This window comes from Rhinatrema bivittatum, chromosome 5 (assembly GCF_901001135.1).
Source record: "Rhinatrema bivittatum chromosome 5, aRhiBiv1.1, whole genome shotgun sequence".
Taxonomy (NCBI): Eukaryota; Metazoa; Chordata; class Amphibia; order Gymnophiona; family Rhinatrematidae; genus Rhinatrema; species Rhinatrema bivittatum.
The window spans coordinates 96,877,218-96,898,593 of record NC_042619.1 but is presented as its reverse complement, the minus strand read 5'-3'; the positions used below and the strand labels follow the sequence as shown (position 1 = coordinate 96,898,593).

General features: G+C 43.2%; 1 long non-coding RNA gene across 1 annotated transcript; it reads left to right on the top strand.

Annotated features, from left to right (window-relative positions):
• The first annotated feature begins 1,253 nt into the window (after positions 1-1,253).
• LOC115091507 lies at positions 1,254-20,929 on the top strand. The gene is made up of 3 exons (XR_003856736.1): positions 1,254-1,442; positions 15,944-16,196; positions 19,133-20,929. It is a non-coding gene; the product is annotated as an uncharacterized LOC115091507 (long non-coding RNA).
• Positions 20,930-21,376: the final 447 nt, after the last annotated feature.

The following is a 21,376-nucleotide window of genomic DNA, read 5'->3' as shown; positions in this document are numbered from 1 at the left end:
CAGATAATCCCCTCGCCCATGCTCTCTCTCCCCCTTGAATCCTTCCAATGATAAACGTCCCATTGCTCATTGTGGTTTTCTCCCTTAACTCTCTCCCTTTTCCCCCCTATCGGCTCGTTTCCCTGAGGCTTAGGCCTCGTTCCCATTCTTATTATTATTAAAGTTACTCACTTTAATATTATGTTATATCTACCATATTATATGATAGTGTATTCTCTTATGTTGCTAAAGTTTTGCACATATCTGTTTTATTTTCCCCGCACGTTCTTGGTTCCTATGTTTCATTGTATACGCCTTCCGGCGACAGTTTTCAGTTCCATGTAAACCGGTGCAATATGTATCCTGTACAGGAGCATCAGTATAGAAAAGTTAAAAATAAATAAATAAATGGAATAGATCCTTAATATTGTATCTATGGGAACATATAATCCACTACACTCCTTCTCAGGTTCTGAGATCTTATGGTGAGGCTCTACTTGTTGACCTGTCACTTAAAGATGCAGAGCTTTTCAGAACACGTGCCAGCTTTTCTTGCTTTATCCTAGTTTTATGGAACTTGCTCCTTTGGATCTTCTCCTATCCTTATTGTATGTTGTCATGTTTTGAAGACATGGCTTTTTCCTAAGACTCTTAATTGCTCAGTGGACGTTACTCCCTACTGATTTTTCCTAAGAGATTGTTTTATTCTGAGCTCCCCAGATAAACGGTTTTGACATTGGGTTTTATTTCTTATATATTTTGCTTTATTCTTTTAGGGGATTATAGCAGACCTGCTTTTTTACATGTGCTTTTATATCTTTTGTCTGTTTTTATTGATTTTAATTGTCAAATGTAATTGCCTACTCATTACCTAGACTGTTTTTTCTATTCTGTATTTCAAGTGTACCTTGCTTTGAGCATTTCTTTTGAAAAGGCGGGTCATATATACTTTATTATATATGTATATTTATTATTATGCATTACTAATACTTTTCAGGAAATTTTGAAGCATACAGAAAATGTTAACTTACTGCATTTGAAAGGAGTTTCCTCCAGGGTATGTCTCAATTCTGAACTGAGTATGAAAGCTTCAATAAAAGCCATAACGAAAGATGGTTTATATAAACTGCAAATTCTAAGAAAATTGAAACCACTTCTACACGCTAATGATTTTTGCACTGTCCTCCAGGCACTTATTTTACCTAAACTTGACTACTGCAATGCATTATTTTTAGGCTTACTAATTTCAACTGTCCATCCTTTACAGTTACTGCAAAACACAACGGCACGGCTTCTGACTAACACGAAGAAATATGACCATGTTTCCCCCATTTTGATGGAATTACATTGGTTACCAGTCCAGTCGCGAATCCAATATAAATGTTTGTCATTAATACATAAAGCAGTATATGGCAATAACACTGAATGGCTGAATGCCTCTCTTCGTATCCACACCCCATCAGGTAATTTAAGATCTCTTGGCAAAGCATTGTTAACAATACCATCACCGAAAATAGCCCATTTAAGTACAATCAGGGAAAGGTCATTATCTTTGACTGGACCAAAAATTTGGAATTTGCTGCCCCTCGATATTCGAACCGAGTCAAACATACACAAATTTAAGAAACTGTTAAAGACTTGGTTATTTGAACAGGCTTTTATCCAAGCAAGTTAATCCCCAGGTCCAGATTCCTCCCTAAACTAACCTTTACTAAATGTTGTTAATTAATACGAATTCATTATTAATGTTCATCTTAAAACTAGTCGGGTGCAGTTTTAGTTAAATTAAATTAGTGGTTATTTAACTTTTAGTTTTTATCTGTAATTAGTTCTATTGGATTTTAAGGTATTATTTATTTTATTCTATATATTTAATTGATTGTGTTTATTTTATTATGTTTTAAATTGAAGAATTATTATTTCATATACTGTATTTATGCTTAATTTTATTGTATTGTAAACCGACATGAAATCAATATGAATGTCGGTATATAAAATTGCCTAAATAAATAAATAACTAGAGTCCCAGGAGATAGCTGTGAAGACCAGTTTATAAGCTCGAGGAGGTCTTGAACCAATAGCCCATGGAGCAAGCAGCAGGAATTAGCAAGTGAGCAACACGGACAGGATTCTTCATCATCCTTCAGCTGTATACATGCTTAAGGATGTCCAAAAAACTTGTCCTTGTTGGTGATTTACTGTTTTGTTATTCCAGACAAAAATCAGCATAGCAACTTGCCTACTCTGGTGAAATATTTGTAGTTCATTCCCCTTTATCAGAGTGAGTAATATATTGGACAAAATAGCTATCTTTATCTTAATCTTCTTGCTCATAATTTCCAACTTTCAGTCCTCCACCACCTCCTCGTCTCTAATATACTTCCAGAGGATAAAATTTAATTCAGGTCTAATAGAAAAGCAGACCCTTCGGTTCTTCTAATACATGTAATCTCTTCAGAATAATTTGTCATTTACACTTATGAGAATGTTCCTACCACTTCTCTGTAAGTCCAGTAATGTTATAGCCACACCTGGATGTTTTTAGTTCTAACTCTCCACTTTTATCTGTCAAGCTTCTTGTATTTGCATGCAATGCATTTAGCATATTATCCTTAAATGTTATTTAAAATTGTTAGATTTTCATTTTTCACAGGGACGCAAGTCTCTTTAGATATATCCCTCTAATGTAGTTTACATAGAATGATGTTATGCCTCATTACCAGTTAAGTTTATTTCCAGGTTTTTTTTTTATAACAAAGCATTGACACTTTGCAATTGAAACAAATAGGGGCAGATTTTCAAAGGCTACGCGTCAAAGAAGAGAGGCAGACATTTCTCAGGGAGAAAAAAAAAATACAAACTAGAAACAGGCTTTGCATATGGCTATTTGCAATTTTCTTTAAGCCTCTTAAGTAGATACTGGAGATGTAGTTACAGGCTTTCTAGCTTCCAGGAACCCTTTTAGTTGCTCAGGAAAGAAAAATTTGGAACAATCCTTATTCAATTTAATGATATATTTACAAGGGTAGAGAAGAAAGCCTCTACATTGCTCCTGTGTTACCCAAGCTAACTGGGGGATTCATCATTCTGCGATGATTAGAGCATAGTGATGACTCACGGAAAAAAAGGGGCGCGGGGGTGACAGTGTGCACTCGGCCACATTGCGGCGATGCAGGACGCACACTATCGCCTACAGAGCGCCACATAAAAGGTGGGGTTTTTTCCGGCGCTACTGCCAGAGATAATGTCTAAAACATTATCGTCTGCAGTACTACCAGAAGAAAAAAATGTTTTCCCCGCCCAAACCCCGCCCCTTTCCACAGTAGGGCATTTTCACATGCGATAATCCCCAACGCGCGCGATAAAGCCACATCACATTTTAAAGAATGACCCTGTAAATCGGGGAAAATCCTGATTATCTTACTATAAAACAATAAGGCCATACTCCTAAAGTAATACCACATAACTTTACTTAAATCTAAAGCAGAGACAAAAGTAACTAATAAAGTCCCACACTCCGTAACTTCCAAATTAGAATTCTCTTAGAAACCAGTCAAATCATGAATTACAGACTGAGAAGCAGCAGCAGAATTCTTGGGCAGAAAAAGCAAATGACTCACTGAAGGTAATTGGTCAGGTTGAAAATTCAAAACTTCCAAGAAAACGTCCAAGATTTCCCCCATTACCTTAGGGAAATTATGAAAATGCAAATGTAAAGGTTTTGAGTAATTTTCCAAATATTCAAGCCTTCCAGCAAGCATATTCTGATCCCTCTGTTATGGAGTCTCAGTTTAGTGGACCCTTGGGCTGACCTGCAAGAGACTGGGAAAGGGGTTCAACGTCTCTGGTACACCGCAGGCCGGGAGGCAGATGTTCAGGCAGGACGTAGAGGTGCTCTTCACCCTGGAAGCTGGTGCTCCCCCGGGAGGAGCCCGTAGGAGCCCAACCGCTGGGACTTAGGTGAGGGTTCACCCTTGGAAGCCGAAGCACCCCTCCGGGAGGAGCCCGGCTGCTGGGACTTAGGCGGGTCGATGATCTTGAGACTGGAGCGGGCAGGCTGATGAGCAGGACTGGGAACTGGAACCAGACTAGAACAGTAGACAGGAACTGTAGCAAGACTCGGGTACTGGAACCAGGCAGGAACTGTAGCAAGACTCGGGTACTAGAACCAGGCGGGAACTGTAGCTAGACTCGGGAACTGGAACCAGGCAGGAACTGTAGCTAGACTCGGGTACTGGAACCAGGTGGGAACTGTAGCAAGACTCGGGTACTGGAACCAGGCGGGAACTGTAGCAAGACTCGGGAACTGGAACCAGGCAGGAAAAACAAGTTTGCTTACCGTAAACTTTGTTTCCGTAGATAGCAGGATGAATTAGCCATGCAGTCCTGGGATCTGTCAATCAGGTCCGGGAGGCGGAGCCTGATAAGCAGAGGTTAGTTTTTTGTTCCCTCTGCGGCTGCGCGTGTGTTCCCGCGCAGGAAGTAACAGATTCTCCTCAGTCTGTGATTAAGCAGTAGATGGTAAGAGTGTAAGATGGTGATTGCCAGGGAGGAGGGTGGGTCAGCATGGCTAATTCATCCTGCTATCTACGGAAACAACGTTTACGGTAAGCAAACTTGTTTTTTCCCGTCGATAGCAGGGCTGAATTAGCCATGCTGTCCTGGGAGTCGCAAGCTCCCGATCACGTTTGGATCTATTCTGTTAATGGAACATGATATAAGAGATTGTGGCAATCACTTGGAATGAGATGGTACAGATTGTAGGATTGCTTGTCCTATCTTTGTATCCGTAGTTGCCTGCTGGTCAAGACAGTAATGTGACGTGAAGGTATGGAGAGATGTCCATGTAGCTGCCTTACAGATGTCTATTGGTTGTATGTTCCTAAGGTGCGCCCACAAAGTCGTTAGGGCACGAACCTGATGAGCTTTGGGTTTCTGCGAAAGAAGTAAGTCTTGTTTGTCGTAGCAGAACTGGATGCATTGGACTATCCTGCTCGATATGGTACGTTTCGTGACCGGTAGACCAGGTGCTTTGGGGTCAAATGAAACAAATAGTTGAGACAGATGTGATGGGGAGTTCGTTCTATTCCTGTAGTATGCTAGCGCCCTTTTACAGTCGAGGGTGTGAAGTAGTCTTTCACGCTCATTGGCATGTGGTTTTGGAAAAAATATCGGAAGTTCAATATTTTGGTTAAGATGGAAGTGAGAGATTACCTTTGGTAAGAAAGATGGATGCGTCCTAAGCACTACCTTTTGATGAAAAAACTGTAAGTACGGTTCATAGTGTACCAGTGCTTGTAATTCACTGACTCGTCTTGCCGAGGTGACTGCTACTAGAAATACCACTTTCCATGTCAGATATTTTATGTGTGCTGACTCCATTGGTTCAAAGGGGGGAAGCATCAGTTGTTCCAAGACTGAGTTGATATTCCAAGGAACTGCCGGCTTTGTGACGGGAGGTCTAAGGTGCAACAGTCCCTTGATGAAACGAGAGAGTATTGGATGAGCAGATATTGCGACATCATTGTATGGCCTATGGTAGGCTGCAATAGCACTGAGGTGAACACGAATGGAAGATGTGGCTAATCCCTGTTTATATAGCGTATGTAAATAATCTACTAAGTGTTCCGGTGGACAATCCAGTGGTGATATGTGATTGGATGTGCACCAAGTGGAATAACGTTGCCACTTGTAATTGTAATTCTTCCTAGTGGAGGGTTTCCTAGACTCCAATAGTATGAGTTGTGTGTGGTGAGATATGTTTTGTTCCGTTAATAACAGCTGGTCAACCTCCACGCTGTCAAGTAAAGGGATGAGTGCAACGGGTGTAGAAGAGTTCCATGTTCCTGAAGTAGAAGATCTGGTCGATTCGGAAGATGGATTGGTGTGTCGCTGGATAAGTGAAGAAGGTAACTATACCATGGTTGTCGAGGCCAGGCTGGGGCGATAAGAATCATTTGAGCTCTGCCCGTTATGCACTTCTGAATTGTTCTGGTGATCAAAGGTATGGGAGGAAAGGCACATAGAAGACCTTTTGACCACGGAATTAGGAACGCATCCTGCGCCATTCGGATCTTGCTGGGTCTTATGGAACAGAAACTTGGAACTTGTTTGTTGAGTTCCGTTGCAAATAGATTGATTGATGGCATCCCCCATCTGTTGAAGACACTGAGTGCTACTTCTGGATTGAGGGACCATTCGTGGGGATGGAAGATGCGACTTAACTTGTCCGCTCTTGTATTTGCGATGCCCGGTAGGTAAGTGGCTTGTAGGTGTATGCAATGCTGGTGTGCATGTTGGAAAATGATTAACGTTTCCTTTCACAGGGGCCAGGAACCCCGATCCCCCTTGTTTGTTGATGTAGAACATCGCTACTTGATTGTCTGTGTATACCATGATTCTGCGGCCCTGCAGAAATTTCTGAAAGGCCTGTAGAGCGTTGCGAATTGCTCGGAGTTCCAGCAAGTTGATTTGTAAATTCTGTTCCACCAAGGTCCAGAGACCTTGTGTCTCGTGAACCTCTAGATGTGCTCCCCAACCCTTCCGTGATGCGTCGGTAGTTAGGACTGAATTGTGGATGGGCAGACGGAACCATGCTCCCTTCGTTAGTGTGGACTGATGGAGCCACCAAGCAATGTCCTTTTTAATTTCTGTTGTAAGAACTACTGGTTGTGTGAGTGGTTGTATGTGCTGCTTCCATTGGCGCTTCAGACCCCACTGTAGGCGTCTCATGTGTAACTTGGTATTTGGAACCAGGAAATTGGCCGCTGCCATATGACCCAAAACTACTAGCACTTGTCGTGCGGAGGTTGTCTGTTTTGCCTGCAAGCGCTGTAGGAGCTGTTTCAATCGTATTTGTCTGTCCACTGGGAGATAGGCTCTGGATTGTCTGGTATTCAGAAAAGCTCCTATGAATTGTAGTTGTTGTGTTGGTTGTAGTTGAGATTTTTGGAAATTGACTACTAACCCTAACTGCTGCAGAAATTGAAGGATCTGGTGGAGCTGATACCGTAGTAGCTCCCAAGTCGGGGCTACTATTAGCCAATCGTCTAGATAAGGGAAGATTGTCATCCCCTGTTGTCTGAGATGAGCCACCACCACTACCATGCACTTGGTGAATACTCTGGGTGCAGCTGATAATCCAAAGGGGAGTATCCTGTATTGGTAATGTTGGTGCCTGTAGCGAAAGCATAGGTACCGCCAAGAGGAGGGGTGGATTGGAATGTGAGTATACGCCTCCTTCAGGTCGATTGAACACATCCAGTCGTTGGGTTGCAGTAGTGGCAGAATCGATTTCAAGGATACCATCTTGAATTTTTCCTTGATCAGGAATTTGTTGAGTTCCCGAAGATCTAAAATGGGTCGTAGGCCCCCCGACTTTTTGGGAATCAGGAAATAAGGGGAGTAAAAACCCTTGTTTCGATGATTCTGGGATAGGAGCACGATGGCCTTCTCCTTGCATAAGTTGGAGATTTCTTGTTCGAGTTGTGGCTGATTCCTCGCGCTCCGTGTGGTGGACACATGGGGTAATTTTGGTTTTGTCCGAAATTGAAGACGGTACCCTTGACTGACAATATCCAATACCCACTGGTCGGATGTTATTTGTTCCCAAACATGAAGGCACGATTGAATTCTCCCCGGCGGCGGTGAGGGGTGTGGTGGTGGCTTTAATTTCAAAAAGACTGTGTCGCCTTAGGCGCAGAAGTTTGCTGTTGACCTTGTTGATGCGGTGTACGCGGTTTCCCTCTACGAGGTACCTGCAATTGTTGTTGGTGAGTTTGTGGTCTCTGATATGTAGGATGTGATTGCGGGCGGTACCTTTGATACAACCTATAAGGTCTGCGTCCATACGATGGTTTACAAGTATATGTGTAGAATCGTTTGGAGGACTGATAAGTCGGTTGTGACTGCAAGGACTGCACCGCTATCGCCTCATCCTTTAGTTTACCCACTGTTTCCTGTAGCTTTGTGCCAAAAAGGTTCTCTCCTGTGCATGGAAGATTGGCCAGTTTGTCGTGGATGTCTTCCCTTATGGAACTAGAGCAGAGCCACGCTGTTCTACGTGCCGCTATGGCTATTGCCAATGCCCTGGAAGAGGTCTCCATGCCCTCATATACAGATCGGAGGAGATGTCTTGTGCATTCCTCCATGTCATGTAGGGTTTGAGGTGGTTGATCTCCTGTTGTTGAGAGCAATCCTTTTGTTGCCTGGATACACTCGTACATGTATTGCACCATGTAGAATTGATGATGCATGATCCTTGTGGTTAGCATCGCATTTTGATAAATTTTTCGTCCCATTTCATCCAGGTATTTGTAGTCTTTGTTTGGCGGGTAGGTTGCATGAAGCTTAGGTTTCTTAAACCACTGCATTGCGGATTCCACTACCACCGAATCGTGCGGGAGTTGTGGGAGTGCATATGGTGTATCTTTCTTGATACGGAATTTAATGTCTGATTTTCTGGAAACCGCTTGTAATGACTGTGGTGTTTCCCAAGACTTTAGAAGCAATCGATGAAGTAAATCATGTGGAGGAATTGTGGTGGGTTCCCCAGGAACATCGAAGATTTTTAACAGTCCTAGGGTTTCCGACCTAGGGTCGGGTTCCTTTTGAATCTGTAATTGTAAGATATTGCCCATTTTCTCTAGAAATCTGGGATATGATAGGTCCTCCAGTGGGGAATATGGTTCTTGTGGCACCTCCGGAGTGTCCGATGGAAAACCAGTTGATGAGGAAGGTGATCTGGAAGGAGAGTGAGAATCTTCGTGAGAGTCCGGATGTGTCAGAGAGTGACATGGGGTTATCTCCTTCGGGGAGGAAGGTGGTTCACCTTTTGAGTCTCTTGGAGGTGTAGTAGCAGGTTCGATGACTGAATCTGGAGTTGATTTGCCTAGTGTAAACGAAGCTTCCAGTGTTTCGTAAAAGCCAGCCAATGACTGAGACAACTTCCAAAAGGCGTCTTTCGCTGCCTGAGGCATGGTAGGTTTACTCGTTTTTTGTGGCTCCAGTTTTTCGAATGGTCGGGATATGTCGTCCTGTACCTCTGAAGCGCTCGGAGATGACAGGGATGCCTGCGACGAGGTGAGGCAGATTGGCGATTGTTGGGTTTTTGTCTTATGATGCGACGCTAATGAGGATCTAGAAGTAGATGGACTAACGTCAATAGGCTTGTGCCATGGTGGTATCACCTGACTAGGCGTCCAGTGTTTACGTTTATGTCTAGGGTCTCGTTTTGTGAAATCGGCTCAATGATGTGTGTGTCTTGATCTCTTGGTCGAGGTATCCGATGTCCTGTGTCTAGAGTCACTGGACGTAGAGTGTGATCTGGAGTGGTGCTTTCGCTTGTGATGGCTCCTGTGTTCCTCCGTGGTTTGCACAGATTTTCCGGATAAGGAATATAATTCAGGTCTGCGTCCTGTCCTGACTGCGACCATTGTCCGTACGTGCGCCGATGATGGTTGTGGCGCCGTAGTACTGGCCGATGAAAATCCTGATGTCGTCTTTTGCGCCGCTGAGTCCGGCGCCAATTTGCACGTCGATAGATCCGGCGGCGTCTTGTGCGCCGACGGATTCGGCGGCATCTTGCACGCTGATGGTTCCAGCGCCGCCATGATTGCCGATGGTTTCGGTGCCGTCTTGCACACCGACGGTTCCGGCACTGTGTTGCACGTCGATGGTTCCGGTGTTGTTTTGCACCTCGATGGTTCCGGCGCCGTCTTGTGCGCCGATGGGTGCGGCGCCCGGTGAAGAATGGGCCTCCGATGGGTCTGATGTACTCAGCAGCTCCTTTAGTCGGTAGGCTCGCTGTTTTTTAGCCTTGGGCGACATTCTGGCGCAAAACTCACAGTTTTCCACATCATGGTTGCTGCCGAGGCAGCGGTAACACCGGTCATGGCCATCCGTGACCGACATCACCTTGCCACAGCGGCATCATTTAAATCCCGATTTGGACATGAGGAGAAAGGTAGCTCCGTGTGCGATCCCGCGCGCAGAAGAAACAGACTGAGGAGAATCTGTTACTTCCTGCGCGGGAACACACGCACAGCCGCAGAGGGAACAAAAAACTAAGCTCTGCTTATCAAGCTCCGCCTCCTGGACCTGATTTACAGATCCCAGGACAGCATGGCTAATTCAGCCCTGCTATCGACGGGAAACTGTAGCTAGACTCGGGTACTGGAACCAGGCAGGAACTGTAGCAAGACTCGGGAACTGGAACCAGGCAGGAACTGTAGCAGACAAGCAGGAACCAAGCAGCCACTGCAGCTGGCAAGCAGGAACCAAGCAGGCACTGTAGCTGGTAAGCGGGAACCAAGCAGGCACTGTAGCTGGCAAGCGGGAACATAGCAGGTACTGTAGCTAGCAAGCGGGAACCAAGCAGGCACTGTAGCTAGCAAGCAGGAACCAAGCAGGCACTATAGCTGGCAAGCAGGAACGGAGCGAGTACCAAGGCAGCTCACTCCAGGGCACTGAGCAACAGGGAACCAGATGGTAGGCCCGTTGCAAGGCAAAGCCAGAATGAAGTTGAAGTCCTTTTATAGGGCTGCAGACGAGCGACTCCCTGGGAGGAGTTTGGCAGGCCTACACCTAGCTGGCCCTATAACTACAGAGAACTGCTGCGGGCCAGCCCCTAGGGAAAAGGGCGTGGCTCAAACCAGGAAGTTCATGCAAACACAAGCAGCCTCGGGCAGGCCCCAAGGACATTGAGGCCTCCCAGGCCCTGGAGCAAATCCTGGATAGTTCGCAGGTGAGCCCCTGGTTCCGGAGCGGCCTCCAGGTAGAGGTAAGGAGCCTCCCGTAGCACCGCTACAGGAGGGTTCATAACACCCTCACTGATGCAACATTAAATGTCTGGATATCCTTTATATAGCCCTCCATAAAAGATACTTTAAAATTAATGGCAATTATTTGCCCATCATGATAAGAAGATAATTGTTCAATTCTAGATGATAAGGAATCTATTTTAGGCATACAAACTTTAAGGGATTTCTCAAAGCCAGTCATGAATTCCCATAGGGAATCCAGTGACATGACTGCCAGACAAGTCAGAATCACACATGGTTCATTGGAGGGAGTACTGGGACTCACCCGTGGTACCACAGATGGAATTTGAGTTAGACCAACCTCTAAATTCCCAACATCAAAAAATCCTGGAAGAGAGGAAGAAGTTACCAAAGAACCTCTCTCTTTGACCTTCTCCTGGAAGCAGACCCAACGATGATTGAATCAGCATGGTCATCTCACCAGCCCTCTCCACTGCGGTCGCTCCAAGCATGTCAGAACAGGCACCGTGGAGCTGGAGGTAGAAGGGCGCCTCTGGACCAACAGAATTACTAATCAAGCGGGCTCAGGGACATCTCCTCTGTAGGCGAATGCCATGCTCTCTCATAATGAAGCACATCAGGATCTTTGGTTCCCTGCAACACTGAGAGTTAAGAGGCATAAGAGGTAATAAGCTACTGACCTGACGGGTAAGAGGTCTCTGAAGAAAAGACCCTGACCCATCCCTTACATTTCGAAGGCATATTCAGCAAAGAAAACAAGAAGAAACTAGGGATGGGAGTAGCAGCTTAACATGTCCTCTCCTATGCCGCCATCTTGCCTCCAGATGGTTCATCTTTACCCTTTCTCCCTGTGGTAACTTGGGTGATAGCGGCTTGGGAAACAGCCAAGAGGAATAAGGAGGCAAACTCTGGCTGTTTCTTTATGTGCAATGTATTTACATTGTAAAGCAAATTAAAACAAAAATGCAGCTCACCTTAAGTTCAAGAAGTACACACATCAAACATTTTAATATAAACTAGCTTTCTCCCTGTTCCTTGGGGCCTCTCTAACCCTTCTAGGCCCTGAGTTCTTGTACACTGGTGAGGGGCTCCTCCTTTCACCCGAGATTCCTTGTGGGTCTGGATCTTAAGAAAGACCGGGCGAGACAGCTGTGCCTGGTGCCTTAAGGTGGTCTGAGGGAGATTCCTATAGACTCCCTCACATTCCCCCTGTTTCTTGCCCTTTTACCATAACCATAAATAATAAATCTTAGTTATCTGTTCCATTTACAGTAAACTCTTTCACGTTCACTTAATAGCCCCACCTATGACTTCCCAGTTTAAGCAGTTCTCCAGACAATTTTCTATCTTCCCCCATCACAGAGGCCACTTCTTGCTGAAATGCACACCAACAACCCCAAATAAACTGCAGGTCAAAATCCTCCTTCCTATATTATGCTCAGGGTTGTATAGTGATTCTCTCAATTTCCTTCTGACATTCTGGCACAGGATATTATTTTTTGAAATATCACATTGGAAGACCTTGCTTTAACTTGGAGCCTACTTTCTTAAAATCACCTAGAAAACTCATTCCTCTGTGACGACCTCTCTCGTTGCTGCCAACATACACCATGACCATAGGGTCCTTTCCCAGCTCCAATCAATAATTTGTCCACCCCTGTATGTAATGTGCCATACCCAAGTACCAAGGAAACAAATAACAATGTGGTTACCATCCGAGTAGAAGATGATGTTTTCTGTATATTTTTTAAATTCCTTACCACTGCAAGCTACCTTTTGGGCTCCCTAATTTCTTTTGCTGTCCCGTATTGAAAGAATGGTTTCTCAGAGTACATGAAATTCATGCCCCTCAATGTCCCTGCAGTTTCCATGCACTTATCAACATCATCTCCCAGTAGGGTGAGTTTGTTGGAGGCCAATAGATAGGGTTTGCCTTAGGCAGTACTGTTATCAGAGGCTTAAACAAGAAATAAATGTCTCTAAATAATTGAGTTACCAGTGGTTGTTTTGCAGCCTACCAAAGTAATCATGATCTATTTGGTACGGCAATACTAAAACTCCAGCTAACTTCAGTTTTCTCCAGGACTTATATGGTTACTAGAACTGCACTAATGAACAAAACAAATAATTTTGGCACAACATGTACATAAGACCTTAGAGACTGCACCGTTATAAGTAACGAGAAACACAAGGCAAAAGCCAGGAGAGTGCAAAGAACAGAAAGGGTATATACACTTACATCAGGTCTTATAAAATACAGAAATTAATGCCATCACTTATGATCAGCAGCTACCTCACCCTTTCTGAAAACTAGCTCGTGTAAAGCACACATGCTAAAAGCGCCTCCTTTTTGCGTGCATGGGGTAACATAGCGTGCATACATTTGATCGTGCCATGCTATATGGGCGCTGTTTTCTTCTTATCGCACCCCTTGGGCACGGTCCCCTTTAACTCAGCTAGAAGCGCGCACGTGCTATAGAAATTCATGCACAGCCATTCGGGGATGGATAATTTTCAGACAGGTCAAAGGCATTGAAAATACCCCTCAGAATACCTATTCGCCACTCATTCATGCCATTTTATATCTGTTTGATGGTTTTATTTCACATGGTACTTTTCCAAAATGAATTGCAAAAACCTGAATTCTTCCAGCAGAAAATACAATGGTTTTCAGCTGCATCTAGATATTTTTTTGCATGAATGATATGATGAGGGTAGTACATACAAGAACAGTAAACTTGGTCATGCAGTGGGTGGTCTATTTATTCAAAGAGCTTAGCCTGTCACATTAAACAATCTCAGAAATGTCGTGCCTGCTGAGCATAATTGCTCTTGAAGGTTCAAGAGCTAATTAATTGAAAGTCCCTGCTTTTCTCGTTACTTCAGCCACAATGCAAACACATTTGTTTCCTTTCTTTTGCTCTGTATATTTTAGTGGGAGGAAGGAGCATGTTGATTAAGATGGCACAATCATATAGCTTCATATATACTTACTGGAATATTTTCATCCAGTGTGGGGTTTCCAATAAAAATAAGCAGAATTTTTAACAAATATATAATCCCCTAGCCGTTCAGAGATTCACTATTCAGCTTACATTGTTATTATTTTGTCATTTATCTAGTACCCTAAACTGGGACCTTCACAACAAATTACATGCAAGTACAATGAGTCCCTTCCCCAGACAGCTTAGGATCTAAATGGGTACCTAAAGCAATAGGGCAGTGGTCCCCAACAGTTTTTGTTTCGTGGCACACCTAGCACAGGGGTCCCTTTGTTGTGGCATACCACCTACTTCCCCATCATCACTTTCTCTACTCTACTCTTCCTTCTTCCTCCATCCCTTGGCATCATCACCTTCTCCCTTCCTTCCCTCTTCACCCAGCATCATAATCATGCCTGTCCCCTGGCATCATCATCTTCTTCCCTTCTCTATCCCCCCATCCCCCTGGCATCATCATCTTCTTCTTTTCCCTTCCCTATCCCCTTCCCCGGCATCATCATCATCGCCTTCCCTCTCCCACCATCTCTTCCCCCTCCCTTGCATTATTATCACCTTCCCTCTCCCTCACTCCATGGCATCAACATCACCTTCTCTCTCCACCTCCTCACCCCTGGCATCATCATCACCACCACCTTCTCTCTTCCTTCTACCCCTCTCTCCTATTCCATGGCATCATCACCTTCTCTCTCCCATCATCCTTATCATCACCTTCCCTCTCCTTCCACCTCTCTCCTGCACCCCCTGGCATCATCACTTTCTCTCTCCACCTCCTCACCACTGGCATCATCATCATCATCATCACCACCTTCCCTTTCCTTCTACCCCTCTCCCCCACCCCTGACATCATCATCTCTCTCCCTCCTCCACACCTCTGACGTCGTCACTATCACCTTCCCTCTCCCTTCATCCCTCTCCCCCATCCCCAGACATCATCATCACCTTCCACAGTTCTTCCCCACTCACTCGCATATCATTACCTTCCCTCTCCTTTCACCCCCCCCCCCCCCCCCCCCCCCATCATCATCACCTTCCTTCTCCCCCTGATTTCATCACCTTCCCTCTGCTTTCACCCCTTGGCATCATCATCACCTTCCCTCTGCCTCCACCCTTCTCCCTCCGTCCCTGACATCGTCTCCTTTCCTCTTCCTCCACCCCTCTCCCTCACCCTCTGGCATCATCAATTTAACCTCTCTCTCCATTCCCTGGCATCATCACTTTCTCTGCCTTGTCTTTCCACTCCCCATGCCAATCACCTTCTTTTCCCTTTCCCTTGAACCCTGGCACTACTTGCCCTCTCCCTCACTTCCTGACATCATCATCATCATCTCCCTTGTCCCCCAACCCCTGCATCATCATCTTCCCTCTCTTTCCACTCCTCTCCCCCACTGACATCATCAACAATCTTCCATCTCCCCCACACTCTGACATCACCTTCCCTCAACCTCACTCCCTGGTATCATTATAACCTTCCCTATCCTTCCACCTTTCTTCCCCACCCCCTTGAATCAACATCTTCCCTCTCCCTCACTTTCTCCCACAACCCCTGACATCATCAATGTCCCTGTCCCCCTTCTCCTGGCATCAACACCTTCCCTTCCCCCTCCCCCTACACACTGTGGCACATTCATCTGCCCCTTTCCCCACTCCACCCCCATTCCCTGAATAGCAAAAGTCTGGGTACAGGCTTACCAAGTGATGCTTCTTCCTCCTTTGAAAGGCTCCCTCTGCAATCTGAACTGCATGGGGCCAGCAGGTCTCACAAGCCTACAAAGCCCTGCACAGTTTCTTTTGCTAAGGAAAGCCAGCAGAGAGGAAGTAGGAGCAGCTGTCGATAAGCACTGCTCTCTGATGCCCCTTCTGGCAGGAGGACATTCTGCAGGTCAGGAGAGAAACAGAAAATGAGACTGCATCTGCGGCCCACCTGCTTTCCAACCACGGCACACTAGTGTGATGTGGTACACCAGTTGGGAAACGCTGCAATAGGGAAACAGTGACTTGTTCAAGAGCAGAAGCAGCAGTGGCAGAAGCAGGATTTGAACCTGGATCTCCCACTTCACATCTAACCACTGAAAGATTTGATCTTTGAAAAATGTGATTTTTGATTGGATATCACTAACCTTAGAACATCTTTCTATGTTTCTGTTTCTCATCCCCAAATGTTTTGACTTTTTTCCCCTTTAGAAAAGAAGAATACAACCAAGCACAGGACTGGGCAGAACAGAACAGCCCAGGACATCAGACAGCTGCATGAATGATTTGGAACTTCAGGTTCAGAAAAAATATCATGAACTACACAGCTCCCACATTACTTCATTCACTGCTAGTACTACTTACTTATCACTTCCATAACACTTCTTGACATTTGCGGTGCTGTGCAAATACAATAAAAATGCCTTTCACCTGCTGTGGACCATGTAGAATTCTGGTTTTAGAGGTGAGGCTCCTGCTGCATTTCCTGAGCCCTGAAGCTCTGTTCTTTTTACAGTATGAATGATGTTATGTCAGTCACTAGAAGACATCTTTGGAAAAAAATGCTGAAATAGTAGGATTAAAGAGTGTCTGTGCAGTGATTTACCAGAAAGTAGAAACCAATTTAATAAGTAATTTGCCATTTGCTTTCAGTAGGAAGATTCCATTAGTGTAAGGAAATTGCCTTTACAAGCTGCTCCTGCACTTTCGAAATGAGAAATGAACCATATGGTAACAGAGTGGGGTTTGTCAAGTCACTCCAGGAAAAAATGACTGTGTATGATGCAGCAGTGAGTGGGATAAATTTGTGTTTGTAATTACTAACTCTCCTATAGATCCATTCTCTGTTCAGTATATATACTGCCACTGCATAAGTGTACCTTTCACGTGCCGTCCCATTAACCAGCAGGAGGCCTCCTATACAACTGAACCTCCTGCAAAGAAATTATTAAAGAAACCACATGAGGTACCTGGGACCTGCCTGCACCATAAGCTGAAGCATTGTCTGTCCGCGTGCCTGTCTACCTATATTTCCTGAATGATAAAGGCCAGAGCCAAGCCTTGGGTAAAATATCCACACAAAATGGCAAGAAATAGTAGAGTCAGCTTTTTAAGCACTCATAGGAAAACTAATCCTTGTGCAATTTAATCCTGCAATCACACAAAAAATTGTCACATTAATGTTCAAAGAAAACAGCATTGACTTTTACTCACATGTGGGTACGTTTTGCAGGATATTTGTGATTTTTTTTTCTATTCGTTACAATTTGTGTATGTATGAAGAATGATTTCTATGAAAATTAGAGTAATAGAATTTCATTTGGTTGAAATCACTAGGATACTACTTTTCTGTACTTTTTACTTCATGCTTGAGAAGAAATTATTTATTTATTTATTTATTTAAAGACTTTTATATACCGAAGATCATGTACTAGTACATATCGCTTCGGTTTACAGATAACCAGCATTAGAATTACCATATACATGGTGTACATAGAACATTAAACAATCAACAGTGCACAGTTAATAAAAAAATGGTATACATTAAACATGGAAATATTATGAATTAAGCATTGGAATTTTTACAGAGAACAATTAATGAATGGGTATACATTGAACATGGCGTAATATACAAGTGAAACATTAATGTGTATGGTGCATTATAGGTAGTCTGGTACTTTATAGTTAGCATGGGAATTTAAGTGAAGGCTTTGGTGAAGAGCCAGGTTTTCAGATTCTTCTTGAATGTCCGCAGGCATGGTTCTAGGCACAGGTCTGAAGGCAGATTGTTCCAGTGATTGGGACCAGCAATCGAGAAGGCACGTTTCTTCATTGAGGACTTAGCAGGGGGTATATAAAGGGTGCCTAAATACATTGTTCTAATGGGTCTGGAGGCAGATTGAGATCGGAGAGGGCAGGTTAATTCGAGTGTGGTTTGTGAGTGGATGTTTTTGTGTATTATAGTTAGCACTTTGTATATAATTCTGAACTTAATGGGGAGCCAGTGAAGACTCTTAAGTATAGGAGGGATGTGTTCACCTCTGCCGGTATTGGTAAGGATCCTGGCTGCAGAGTTCTGTAGCATTTGTAATGGCTTTGTCGTGATTGCTGGAAGGCCAATTAGAATGGAGTTGCCGTAGTCAATTTTTGAAAATAGGATAGCTTGGAGGACTGTACGGAAGTCCTGGAAGTGGAGAAGAGGTTTCAAATTTTTTAATATATGTAATTTGTAAAAACATTCCTTTGTAGTATTATTGATGAACTTTTTTAAATTCAGCCGATTGTCTATGGTTACTCCTAGGTCTCTTACATGTGGGGTCGAGTTCAGTTGAGTTGAAAGTGGGTTTTCATCCTGGGTGATGAACAGTAGTTCGGTTTTTGCAGTGTTAAGTTCTAAATTAAGGCTGGTGAGGAGTGTGTTTATGGATTGTAGGCAGTTGTTCCAAAAATTGAATGTTTTTTCTATTGATTCTGAGATTGGTATCAAAATTTGTACATCGTCAGCGTAAATGTAATACGTAACCTTTAAGTTAGTAAGGAGTAATTAGTCCTTAAAGTTTCTGAAAGCTGCTCCTATTAAAACATGATTGTTTGTAAATCAGGGTACTGCTGCACCGATCCTTATCAAAACATCATGCAGGCATCACAGAGATATTTGAGATACAGTATGATCACGATCAGCTACCATGGGGTAGTTGTTTAGTCTGCGATCTCTCACTCACACTGTCTGTTTTTGAACATTCATCCTTGGAGTATCCTTACAACTTGCGCTTGTCATCTAACTGCAAGCCTACATGGGTTGTTTATATCATTCTGTGTCCTTGCAATTTACTTTATGTCGGGAAAACCTCAAGGTCACTGAAAACATACATTTATGGATATGGTAGTAATATACACAGAAACAATGTCAATGTGCCCCTTACTACACATTGGCTTGATGCCTCCCACTCAATTTCAGACCTGTGTTTCATTGCTGTTGATTCACTTCCAGCCCTACCCAGAGGCGGTGATAGGGATTGGCTCTTAATATGTAAAGAGCAAAGATGGATTTTCAAGTTACATTCTTTACATCCCCTTGATCTGAATCGTGACATAGAATGGTCAGTATTCCTCTAATTTGCTCCCTCCTAGCCCTGATTGGATCCTGGGTATCATGTGATGTTTTTGTGCCAAACTTGAAACCCTCTTTATTCGATCCTCTTACGCTGTGCTTACATATCACTTTGAATCAGCTGTTTCAGTTCCTTAGGTACCTATCTTTCTTATTTATGTGTTATTAAGGTGCTTGCAACAAAGTAATGTTTAGTTTTAAGTTACTAGCATGTTGTCCTGTGGCAGATACTATTGTTTTATATAAGATTTGTTGGGTCTGTCCTGATTTTTATCTTTTGGTTTTCACAGTTAAGTCCCTCCTGAAGAAGCCAACTGGCGAAACATGGCCGTGTCGGGGGAAAATCCTATGTAAAGTCTAAAGATTTAGCATGGACTTTCAATAATACGTTTTATGGACTTGCCACAGTGATACTTCTGAAGATTGCGCTCTGCATTTATAAATATTACAATAAAGTTGGAATGTTTGTAATGCTCGCAATAGATTAAGAATGTTGATTCTTCAACCAGCACCTACTATCAGAAGGATATATTTACAGCTTTAATTCTACTCCTCACATTTTTGCTCTGATTCAAGATCAAGAGGAAACAACAATACCAAGAAAAATATCAATTGTCATTTCAAGCAATTTTGGCCAGGACTAATTCTCTAAAGCATGCAATGATGTTTAAATTGTGCAGAAATATTTTTTTAACATTCTGAATAGTCAGGGTATTAATTTCCTTTTAATCTAGCAAATGTATAGGAAAGATTAATGAGACTTATGTGTCTATATCAGTCCCCTTTCCACTAAAGTTGCTATGAGAAGTAAAGTACAGCAAATGAATAATTCCTCATGTCACTGTCAAGCTGCACCATCTTTCAAAAAGTCTACAATCAAGGCTTCGTTACTACCTCCATTTGGGTTAATCTCAGTAAAATACATTCTCCATCAGAATTACAAAAGAAACATTCCTTCTTTTATATTCATATTCCATTTACCAGAGATCGTCATTAAATTAATATGCATCAGGAAATTCTGAATGCACCCTACAAACATATTAGCGGAATGACAATCCGAAGGAAACCTGCACTTTTTGAAACAAGCATGTGCCTTTGCATAGCCATAGGTAATGTGCTACCAATGATATGTAAACCCCTTCCATTTAGGCCCTGAAATGCAAAATGGCCATCAATTTTAATATGGCTGCTTACAAAGCTACCATTCTGGGGATGTGGAAGGTTTCAGCCATACAGCTATCCTCAGTAAAGTTAAACCAGTTGAACTGTTTAAAAATGGCTCTTATAGTTAAATTTCCTTTCAAATGAGTTCCACAAGATCCTCAAATGCCAGTCCTATCAGAAATTATGCTTCCCTTAACCCTAGCCAACACTGTTGTCTGCATAGTACAAAATCTACATTTTAAATTCTGCGACCTTTCACCTTGAAAAAAGATCAATATGACTTTTGTGCTTTGTTTCAAATCTTCAGAATTAACTTAATTGTGTGATAGACTTTTATGGTTATCTTTATATTCCAGACCATTTTTTAGGGAGTCCAGTAATTCTATTTTGTTACACTTATGCTTTGATTTGTTTTCATCTGTAATAGTTTACTTTGTACAAATCTTGTTTTAAGTGCCGTCTTCATTGTGCTTTTTCAGTGATATTAATGTGAATCTCCTCTGCCAATGTTCTGGAGTGCAAGTGAAGCTATTATTGCGACTAAGAAGTTCAAATTTTCTCATGAGAAGGACAGTACAGGTTAAGTAATGGAACCTTTGAAGTGGTCTCTGGGCATTATGGGGGAAACTTTCAAACCTATCTGGCTAATTTTAAAAGGAATGTGCATGTGCCCATACACACGCTTATCAGCACACGAGCGGAGATACGCTGCAATTTTATATTGTGCGTGCAGTAGGTGCATATCATTTAAAATACCCCTCCCAATATGTGTGATCTTATAAGAGGTTGCTCTAGTAAATGTCCTGCATGTATTTCTGCTAAGGCTTTAGTGGCTTTGACGTGGCGCGTATGCAGGCGGATTTTAAAACATGCTCGCGCAAGGGAAAAAACAGTTTTTCCAATTAGTCCACCAGTTTGTCCAGTTGATTTTGAGATCTTCAAGACCCCTCTGGTTCTTCAACTTGCAAGCCCCCCACTTGACCCCGAACCTTCACGCTATGCTGCTAGCCCTATAATTTGAGATCTCTAGACTTACTCCTCATCATTTTTTGTTATGGCACACAAAGAATCAACCCAGTGCAGCAAATTACAAGCAAAGGAATTTGCCAGTGTAAGACCCAGGTATACAGAAAGACTCAGTTAGGCACAGAAATATAATGAATGCGAAAGTAGTATTTCAATGAGCAACAGAGCTTTGTTCTATGTATGCGAATCTTGTTTTACCAGAGATCATTAACTACCAGTTTATATATTCCCTGGTCCTGATCAAAGGTGCTCCCCATAGGCACAGAATTGGAGAAAGCTCTTGATAACTCAGCTCCTGTATGTTTACAGCTTAGTGTTTGAAAGGAAAGAATGAGTTGTCTGAT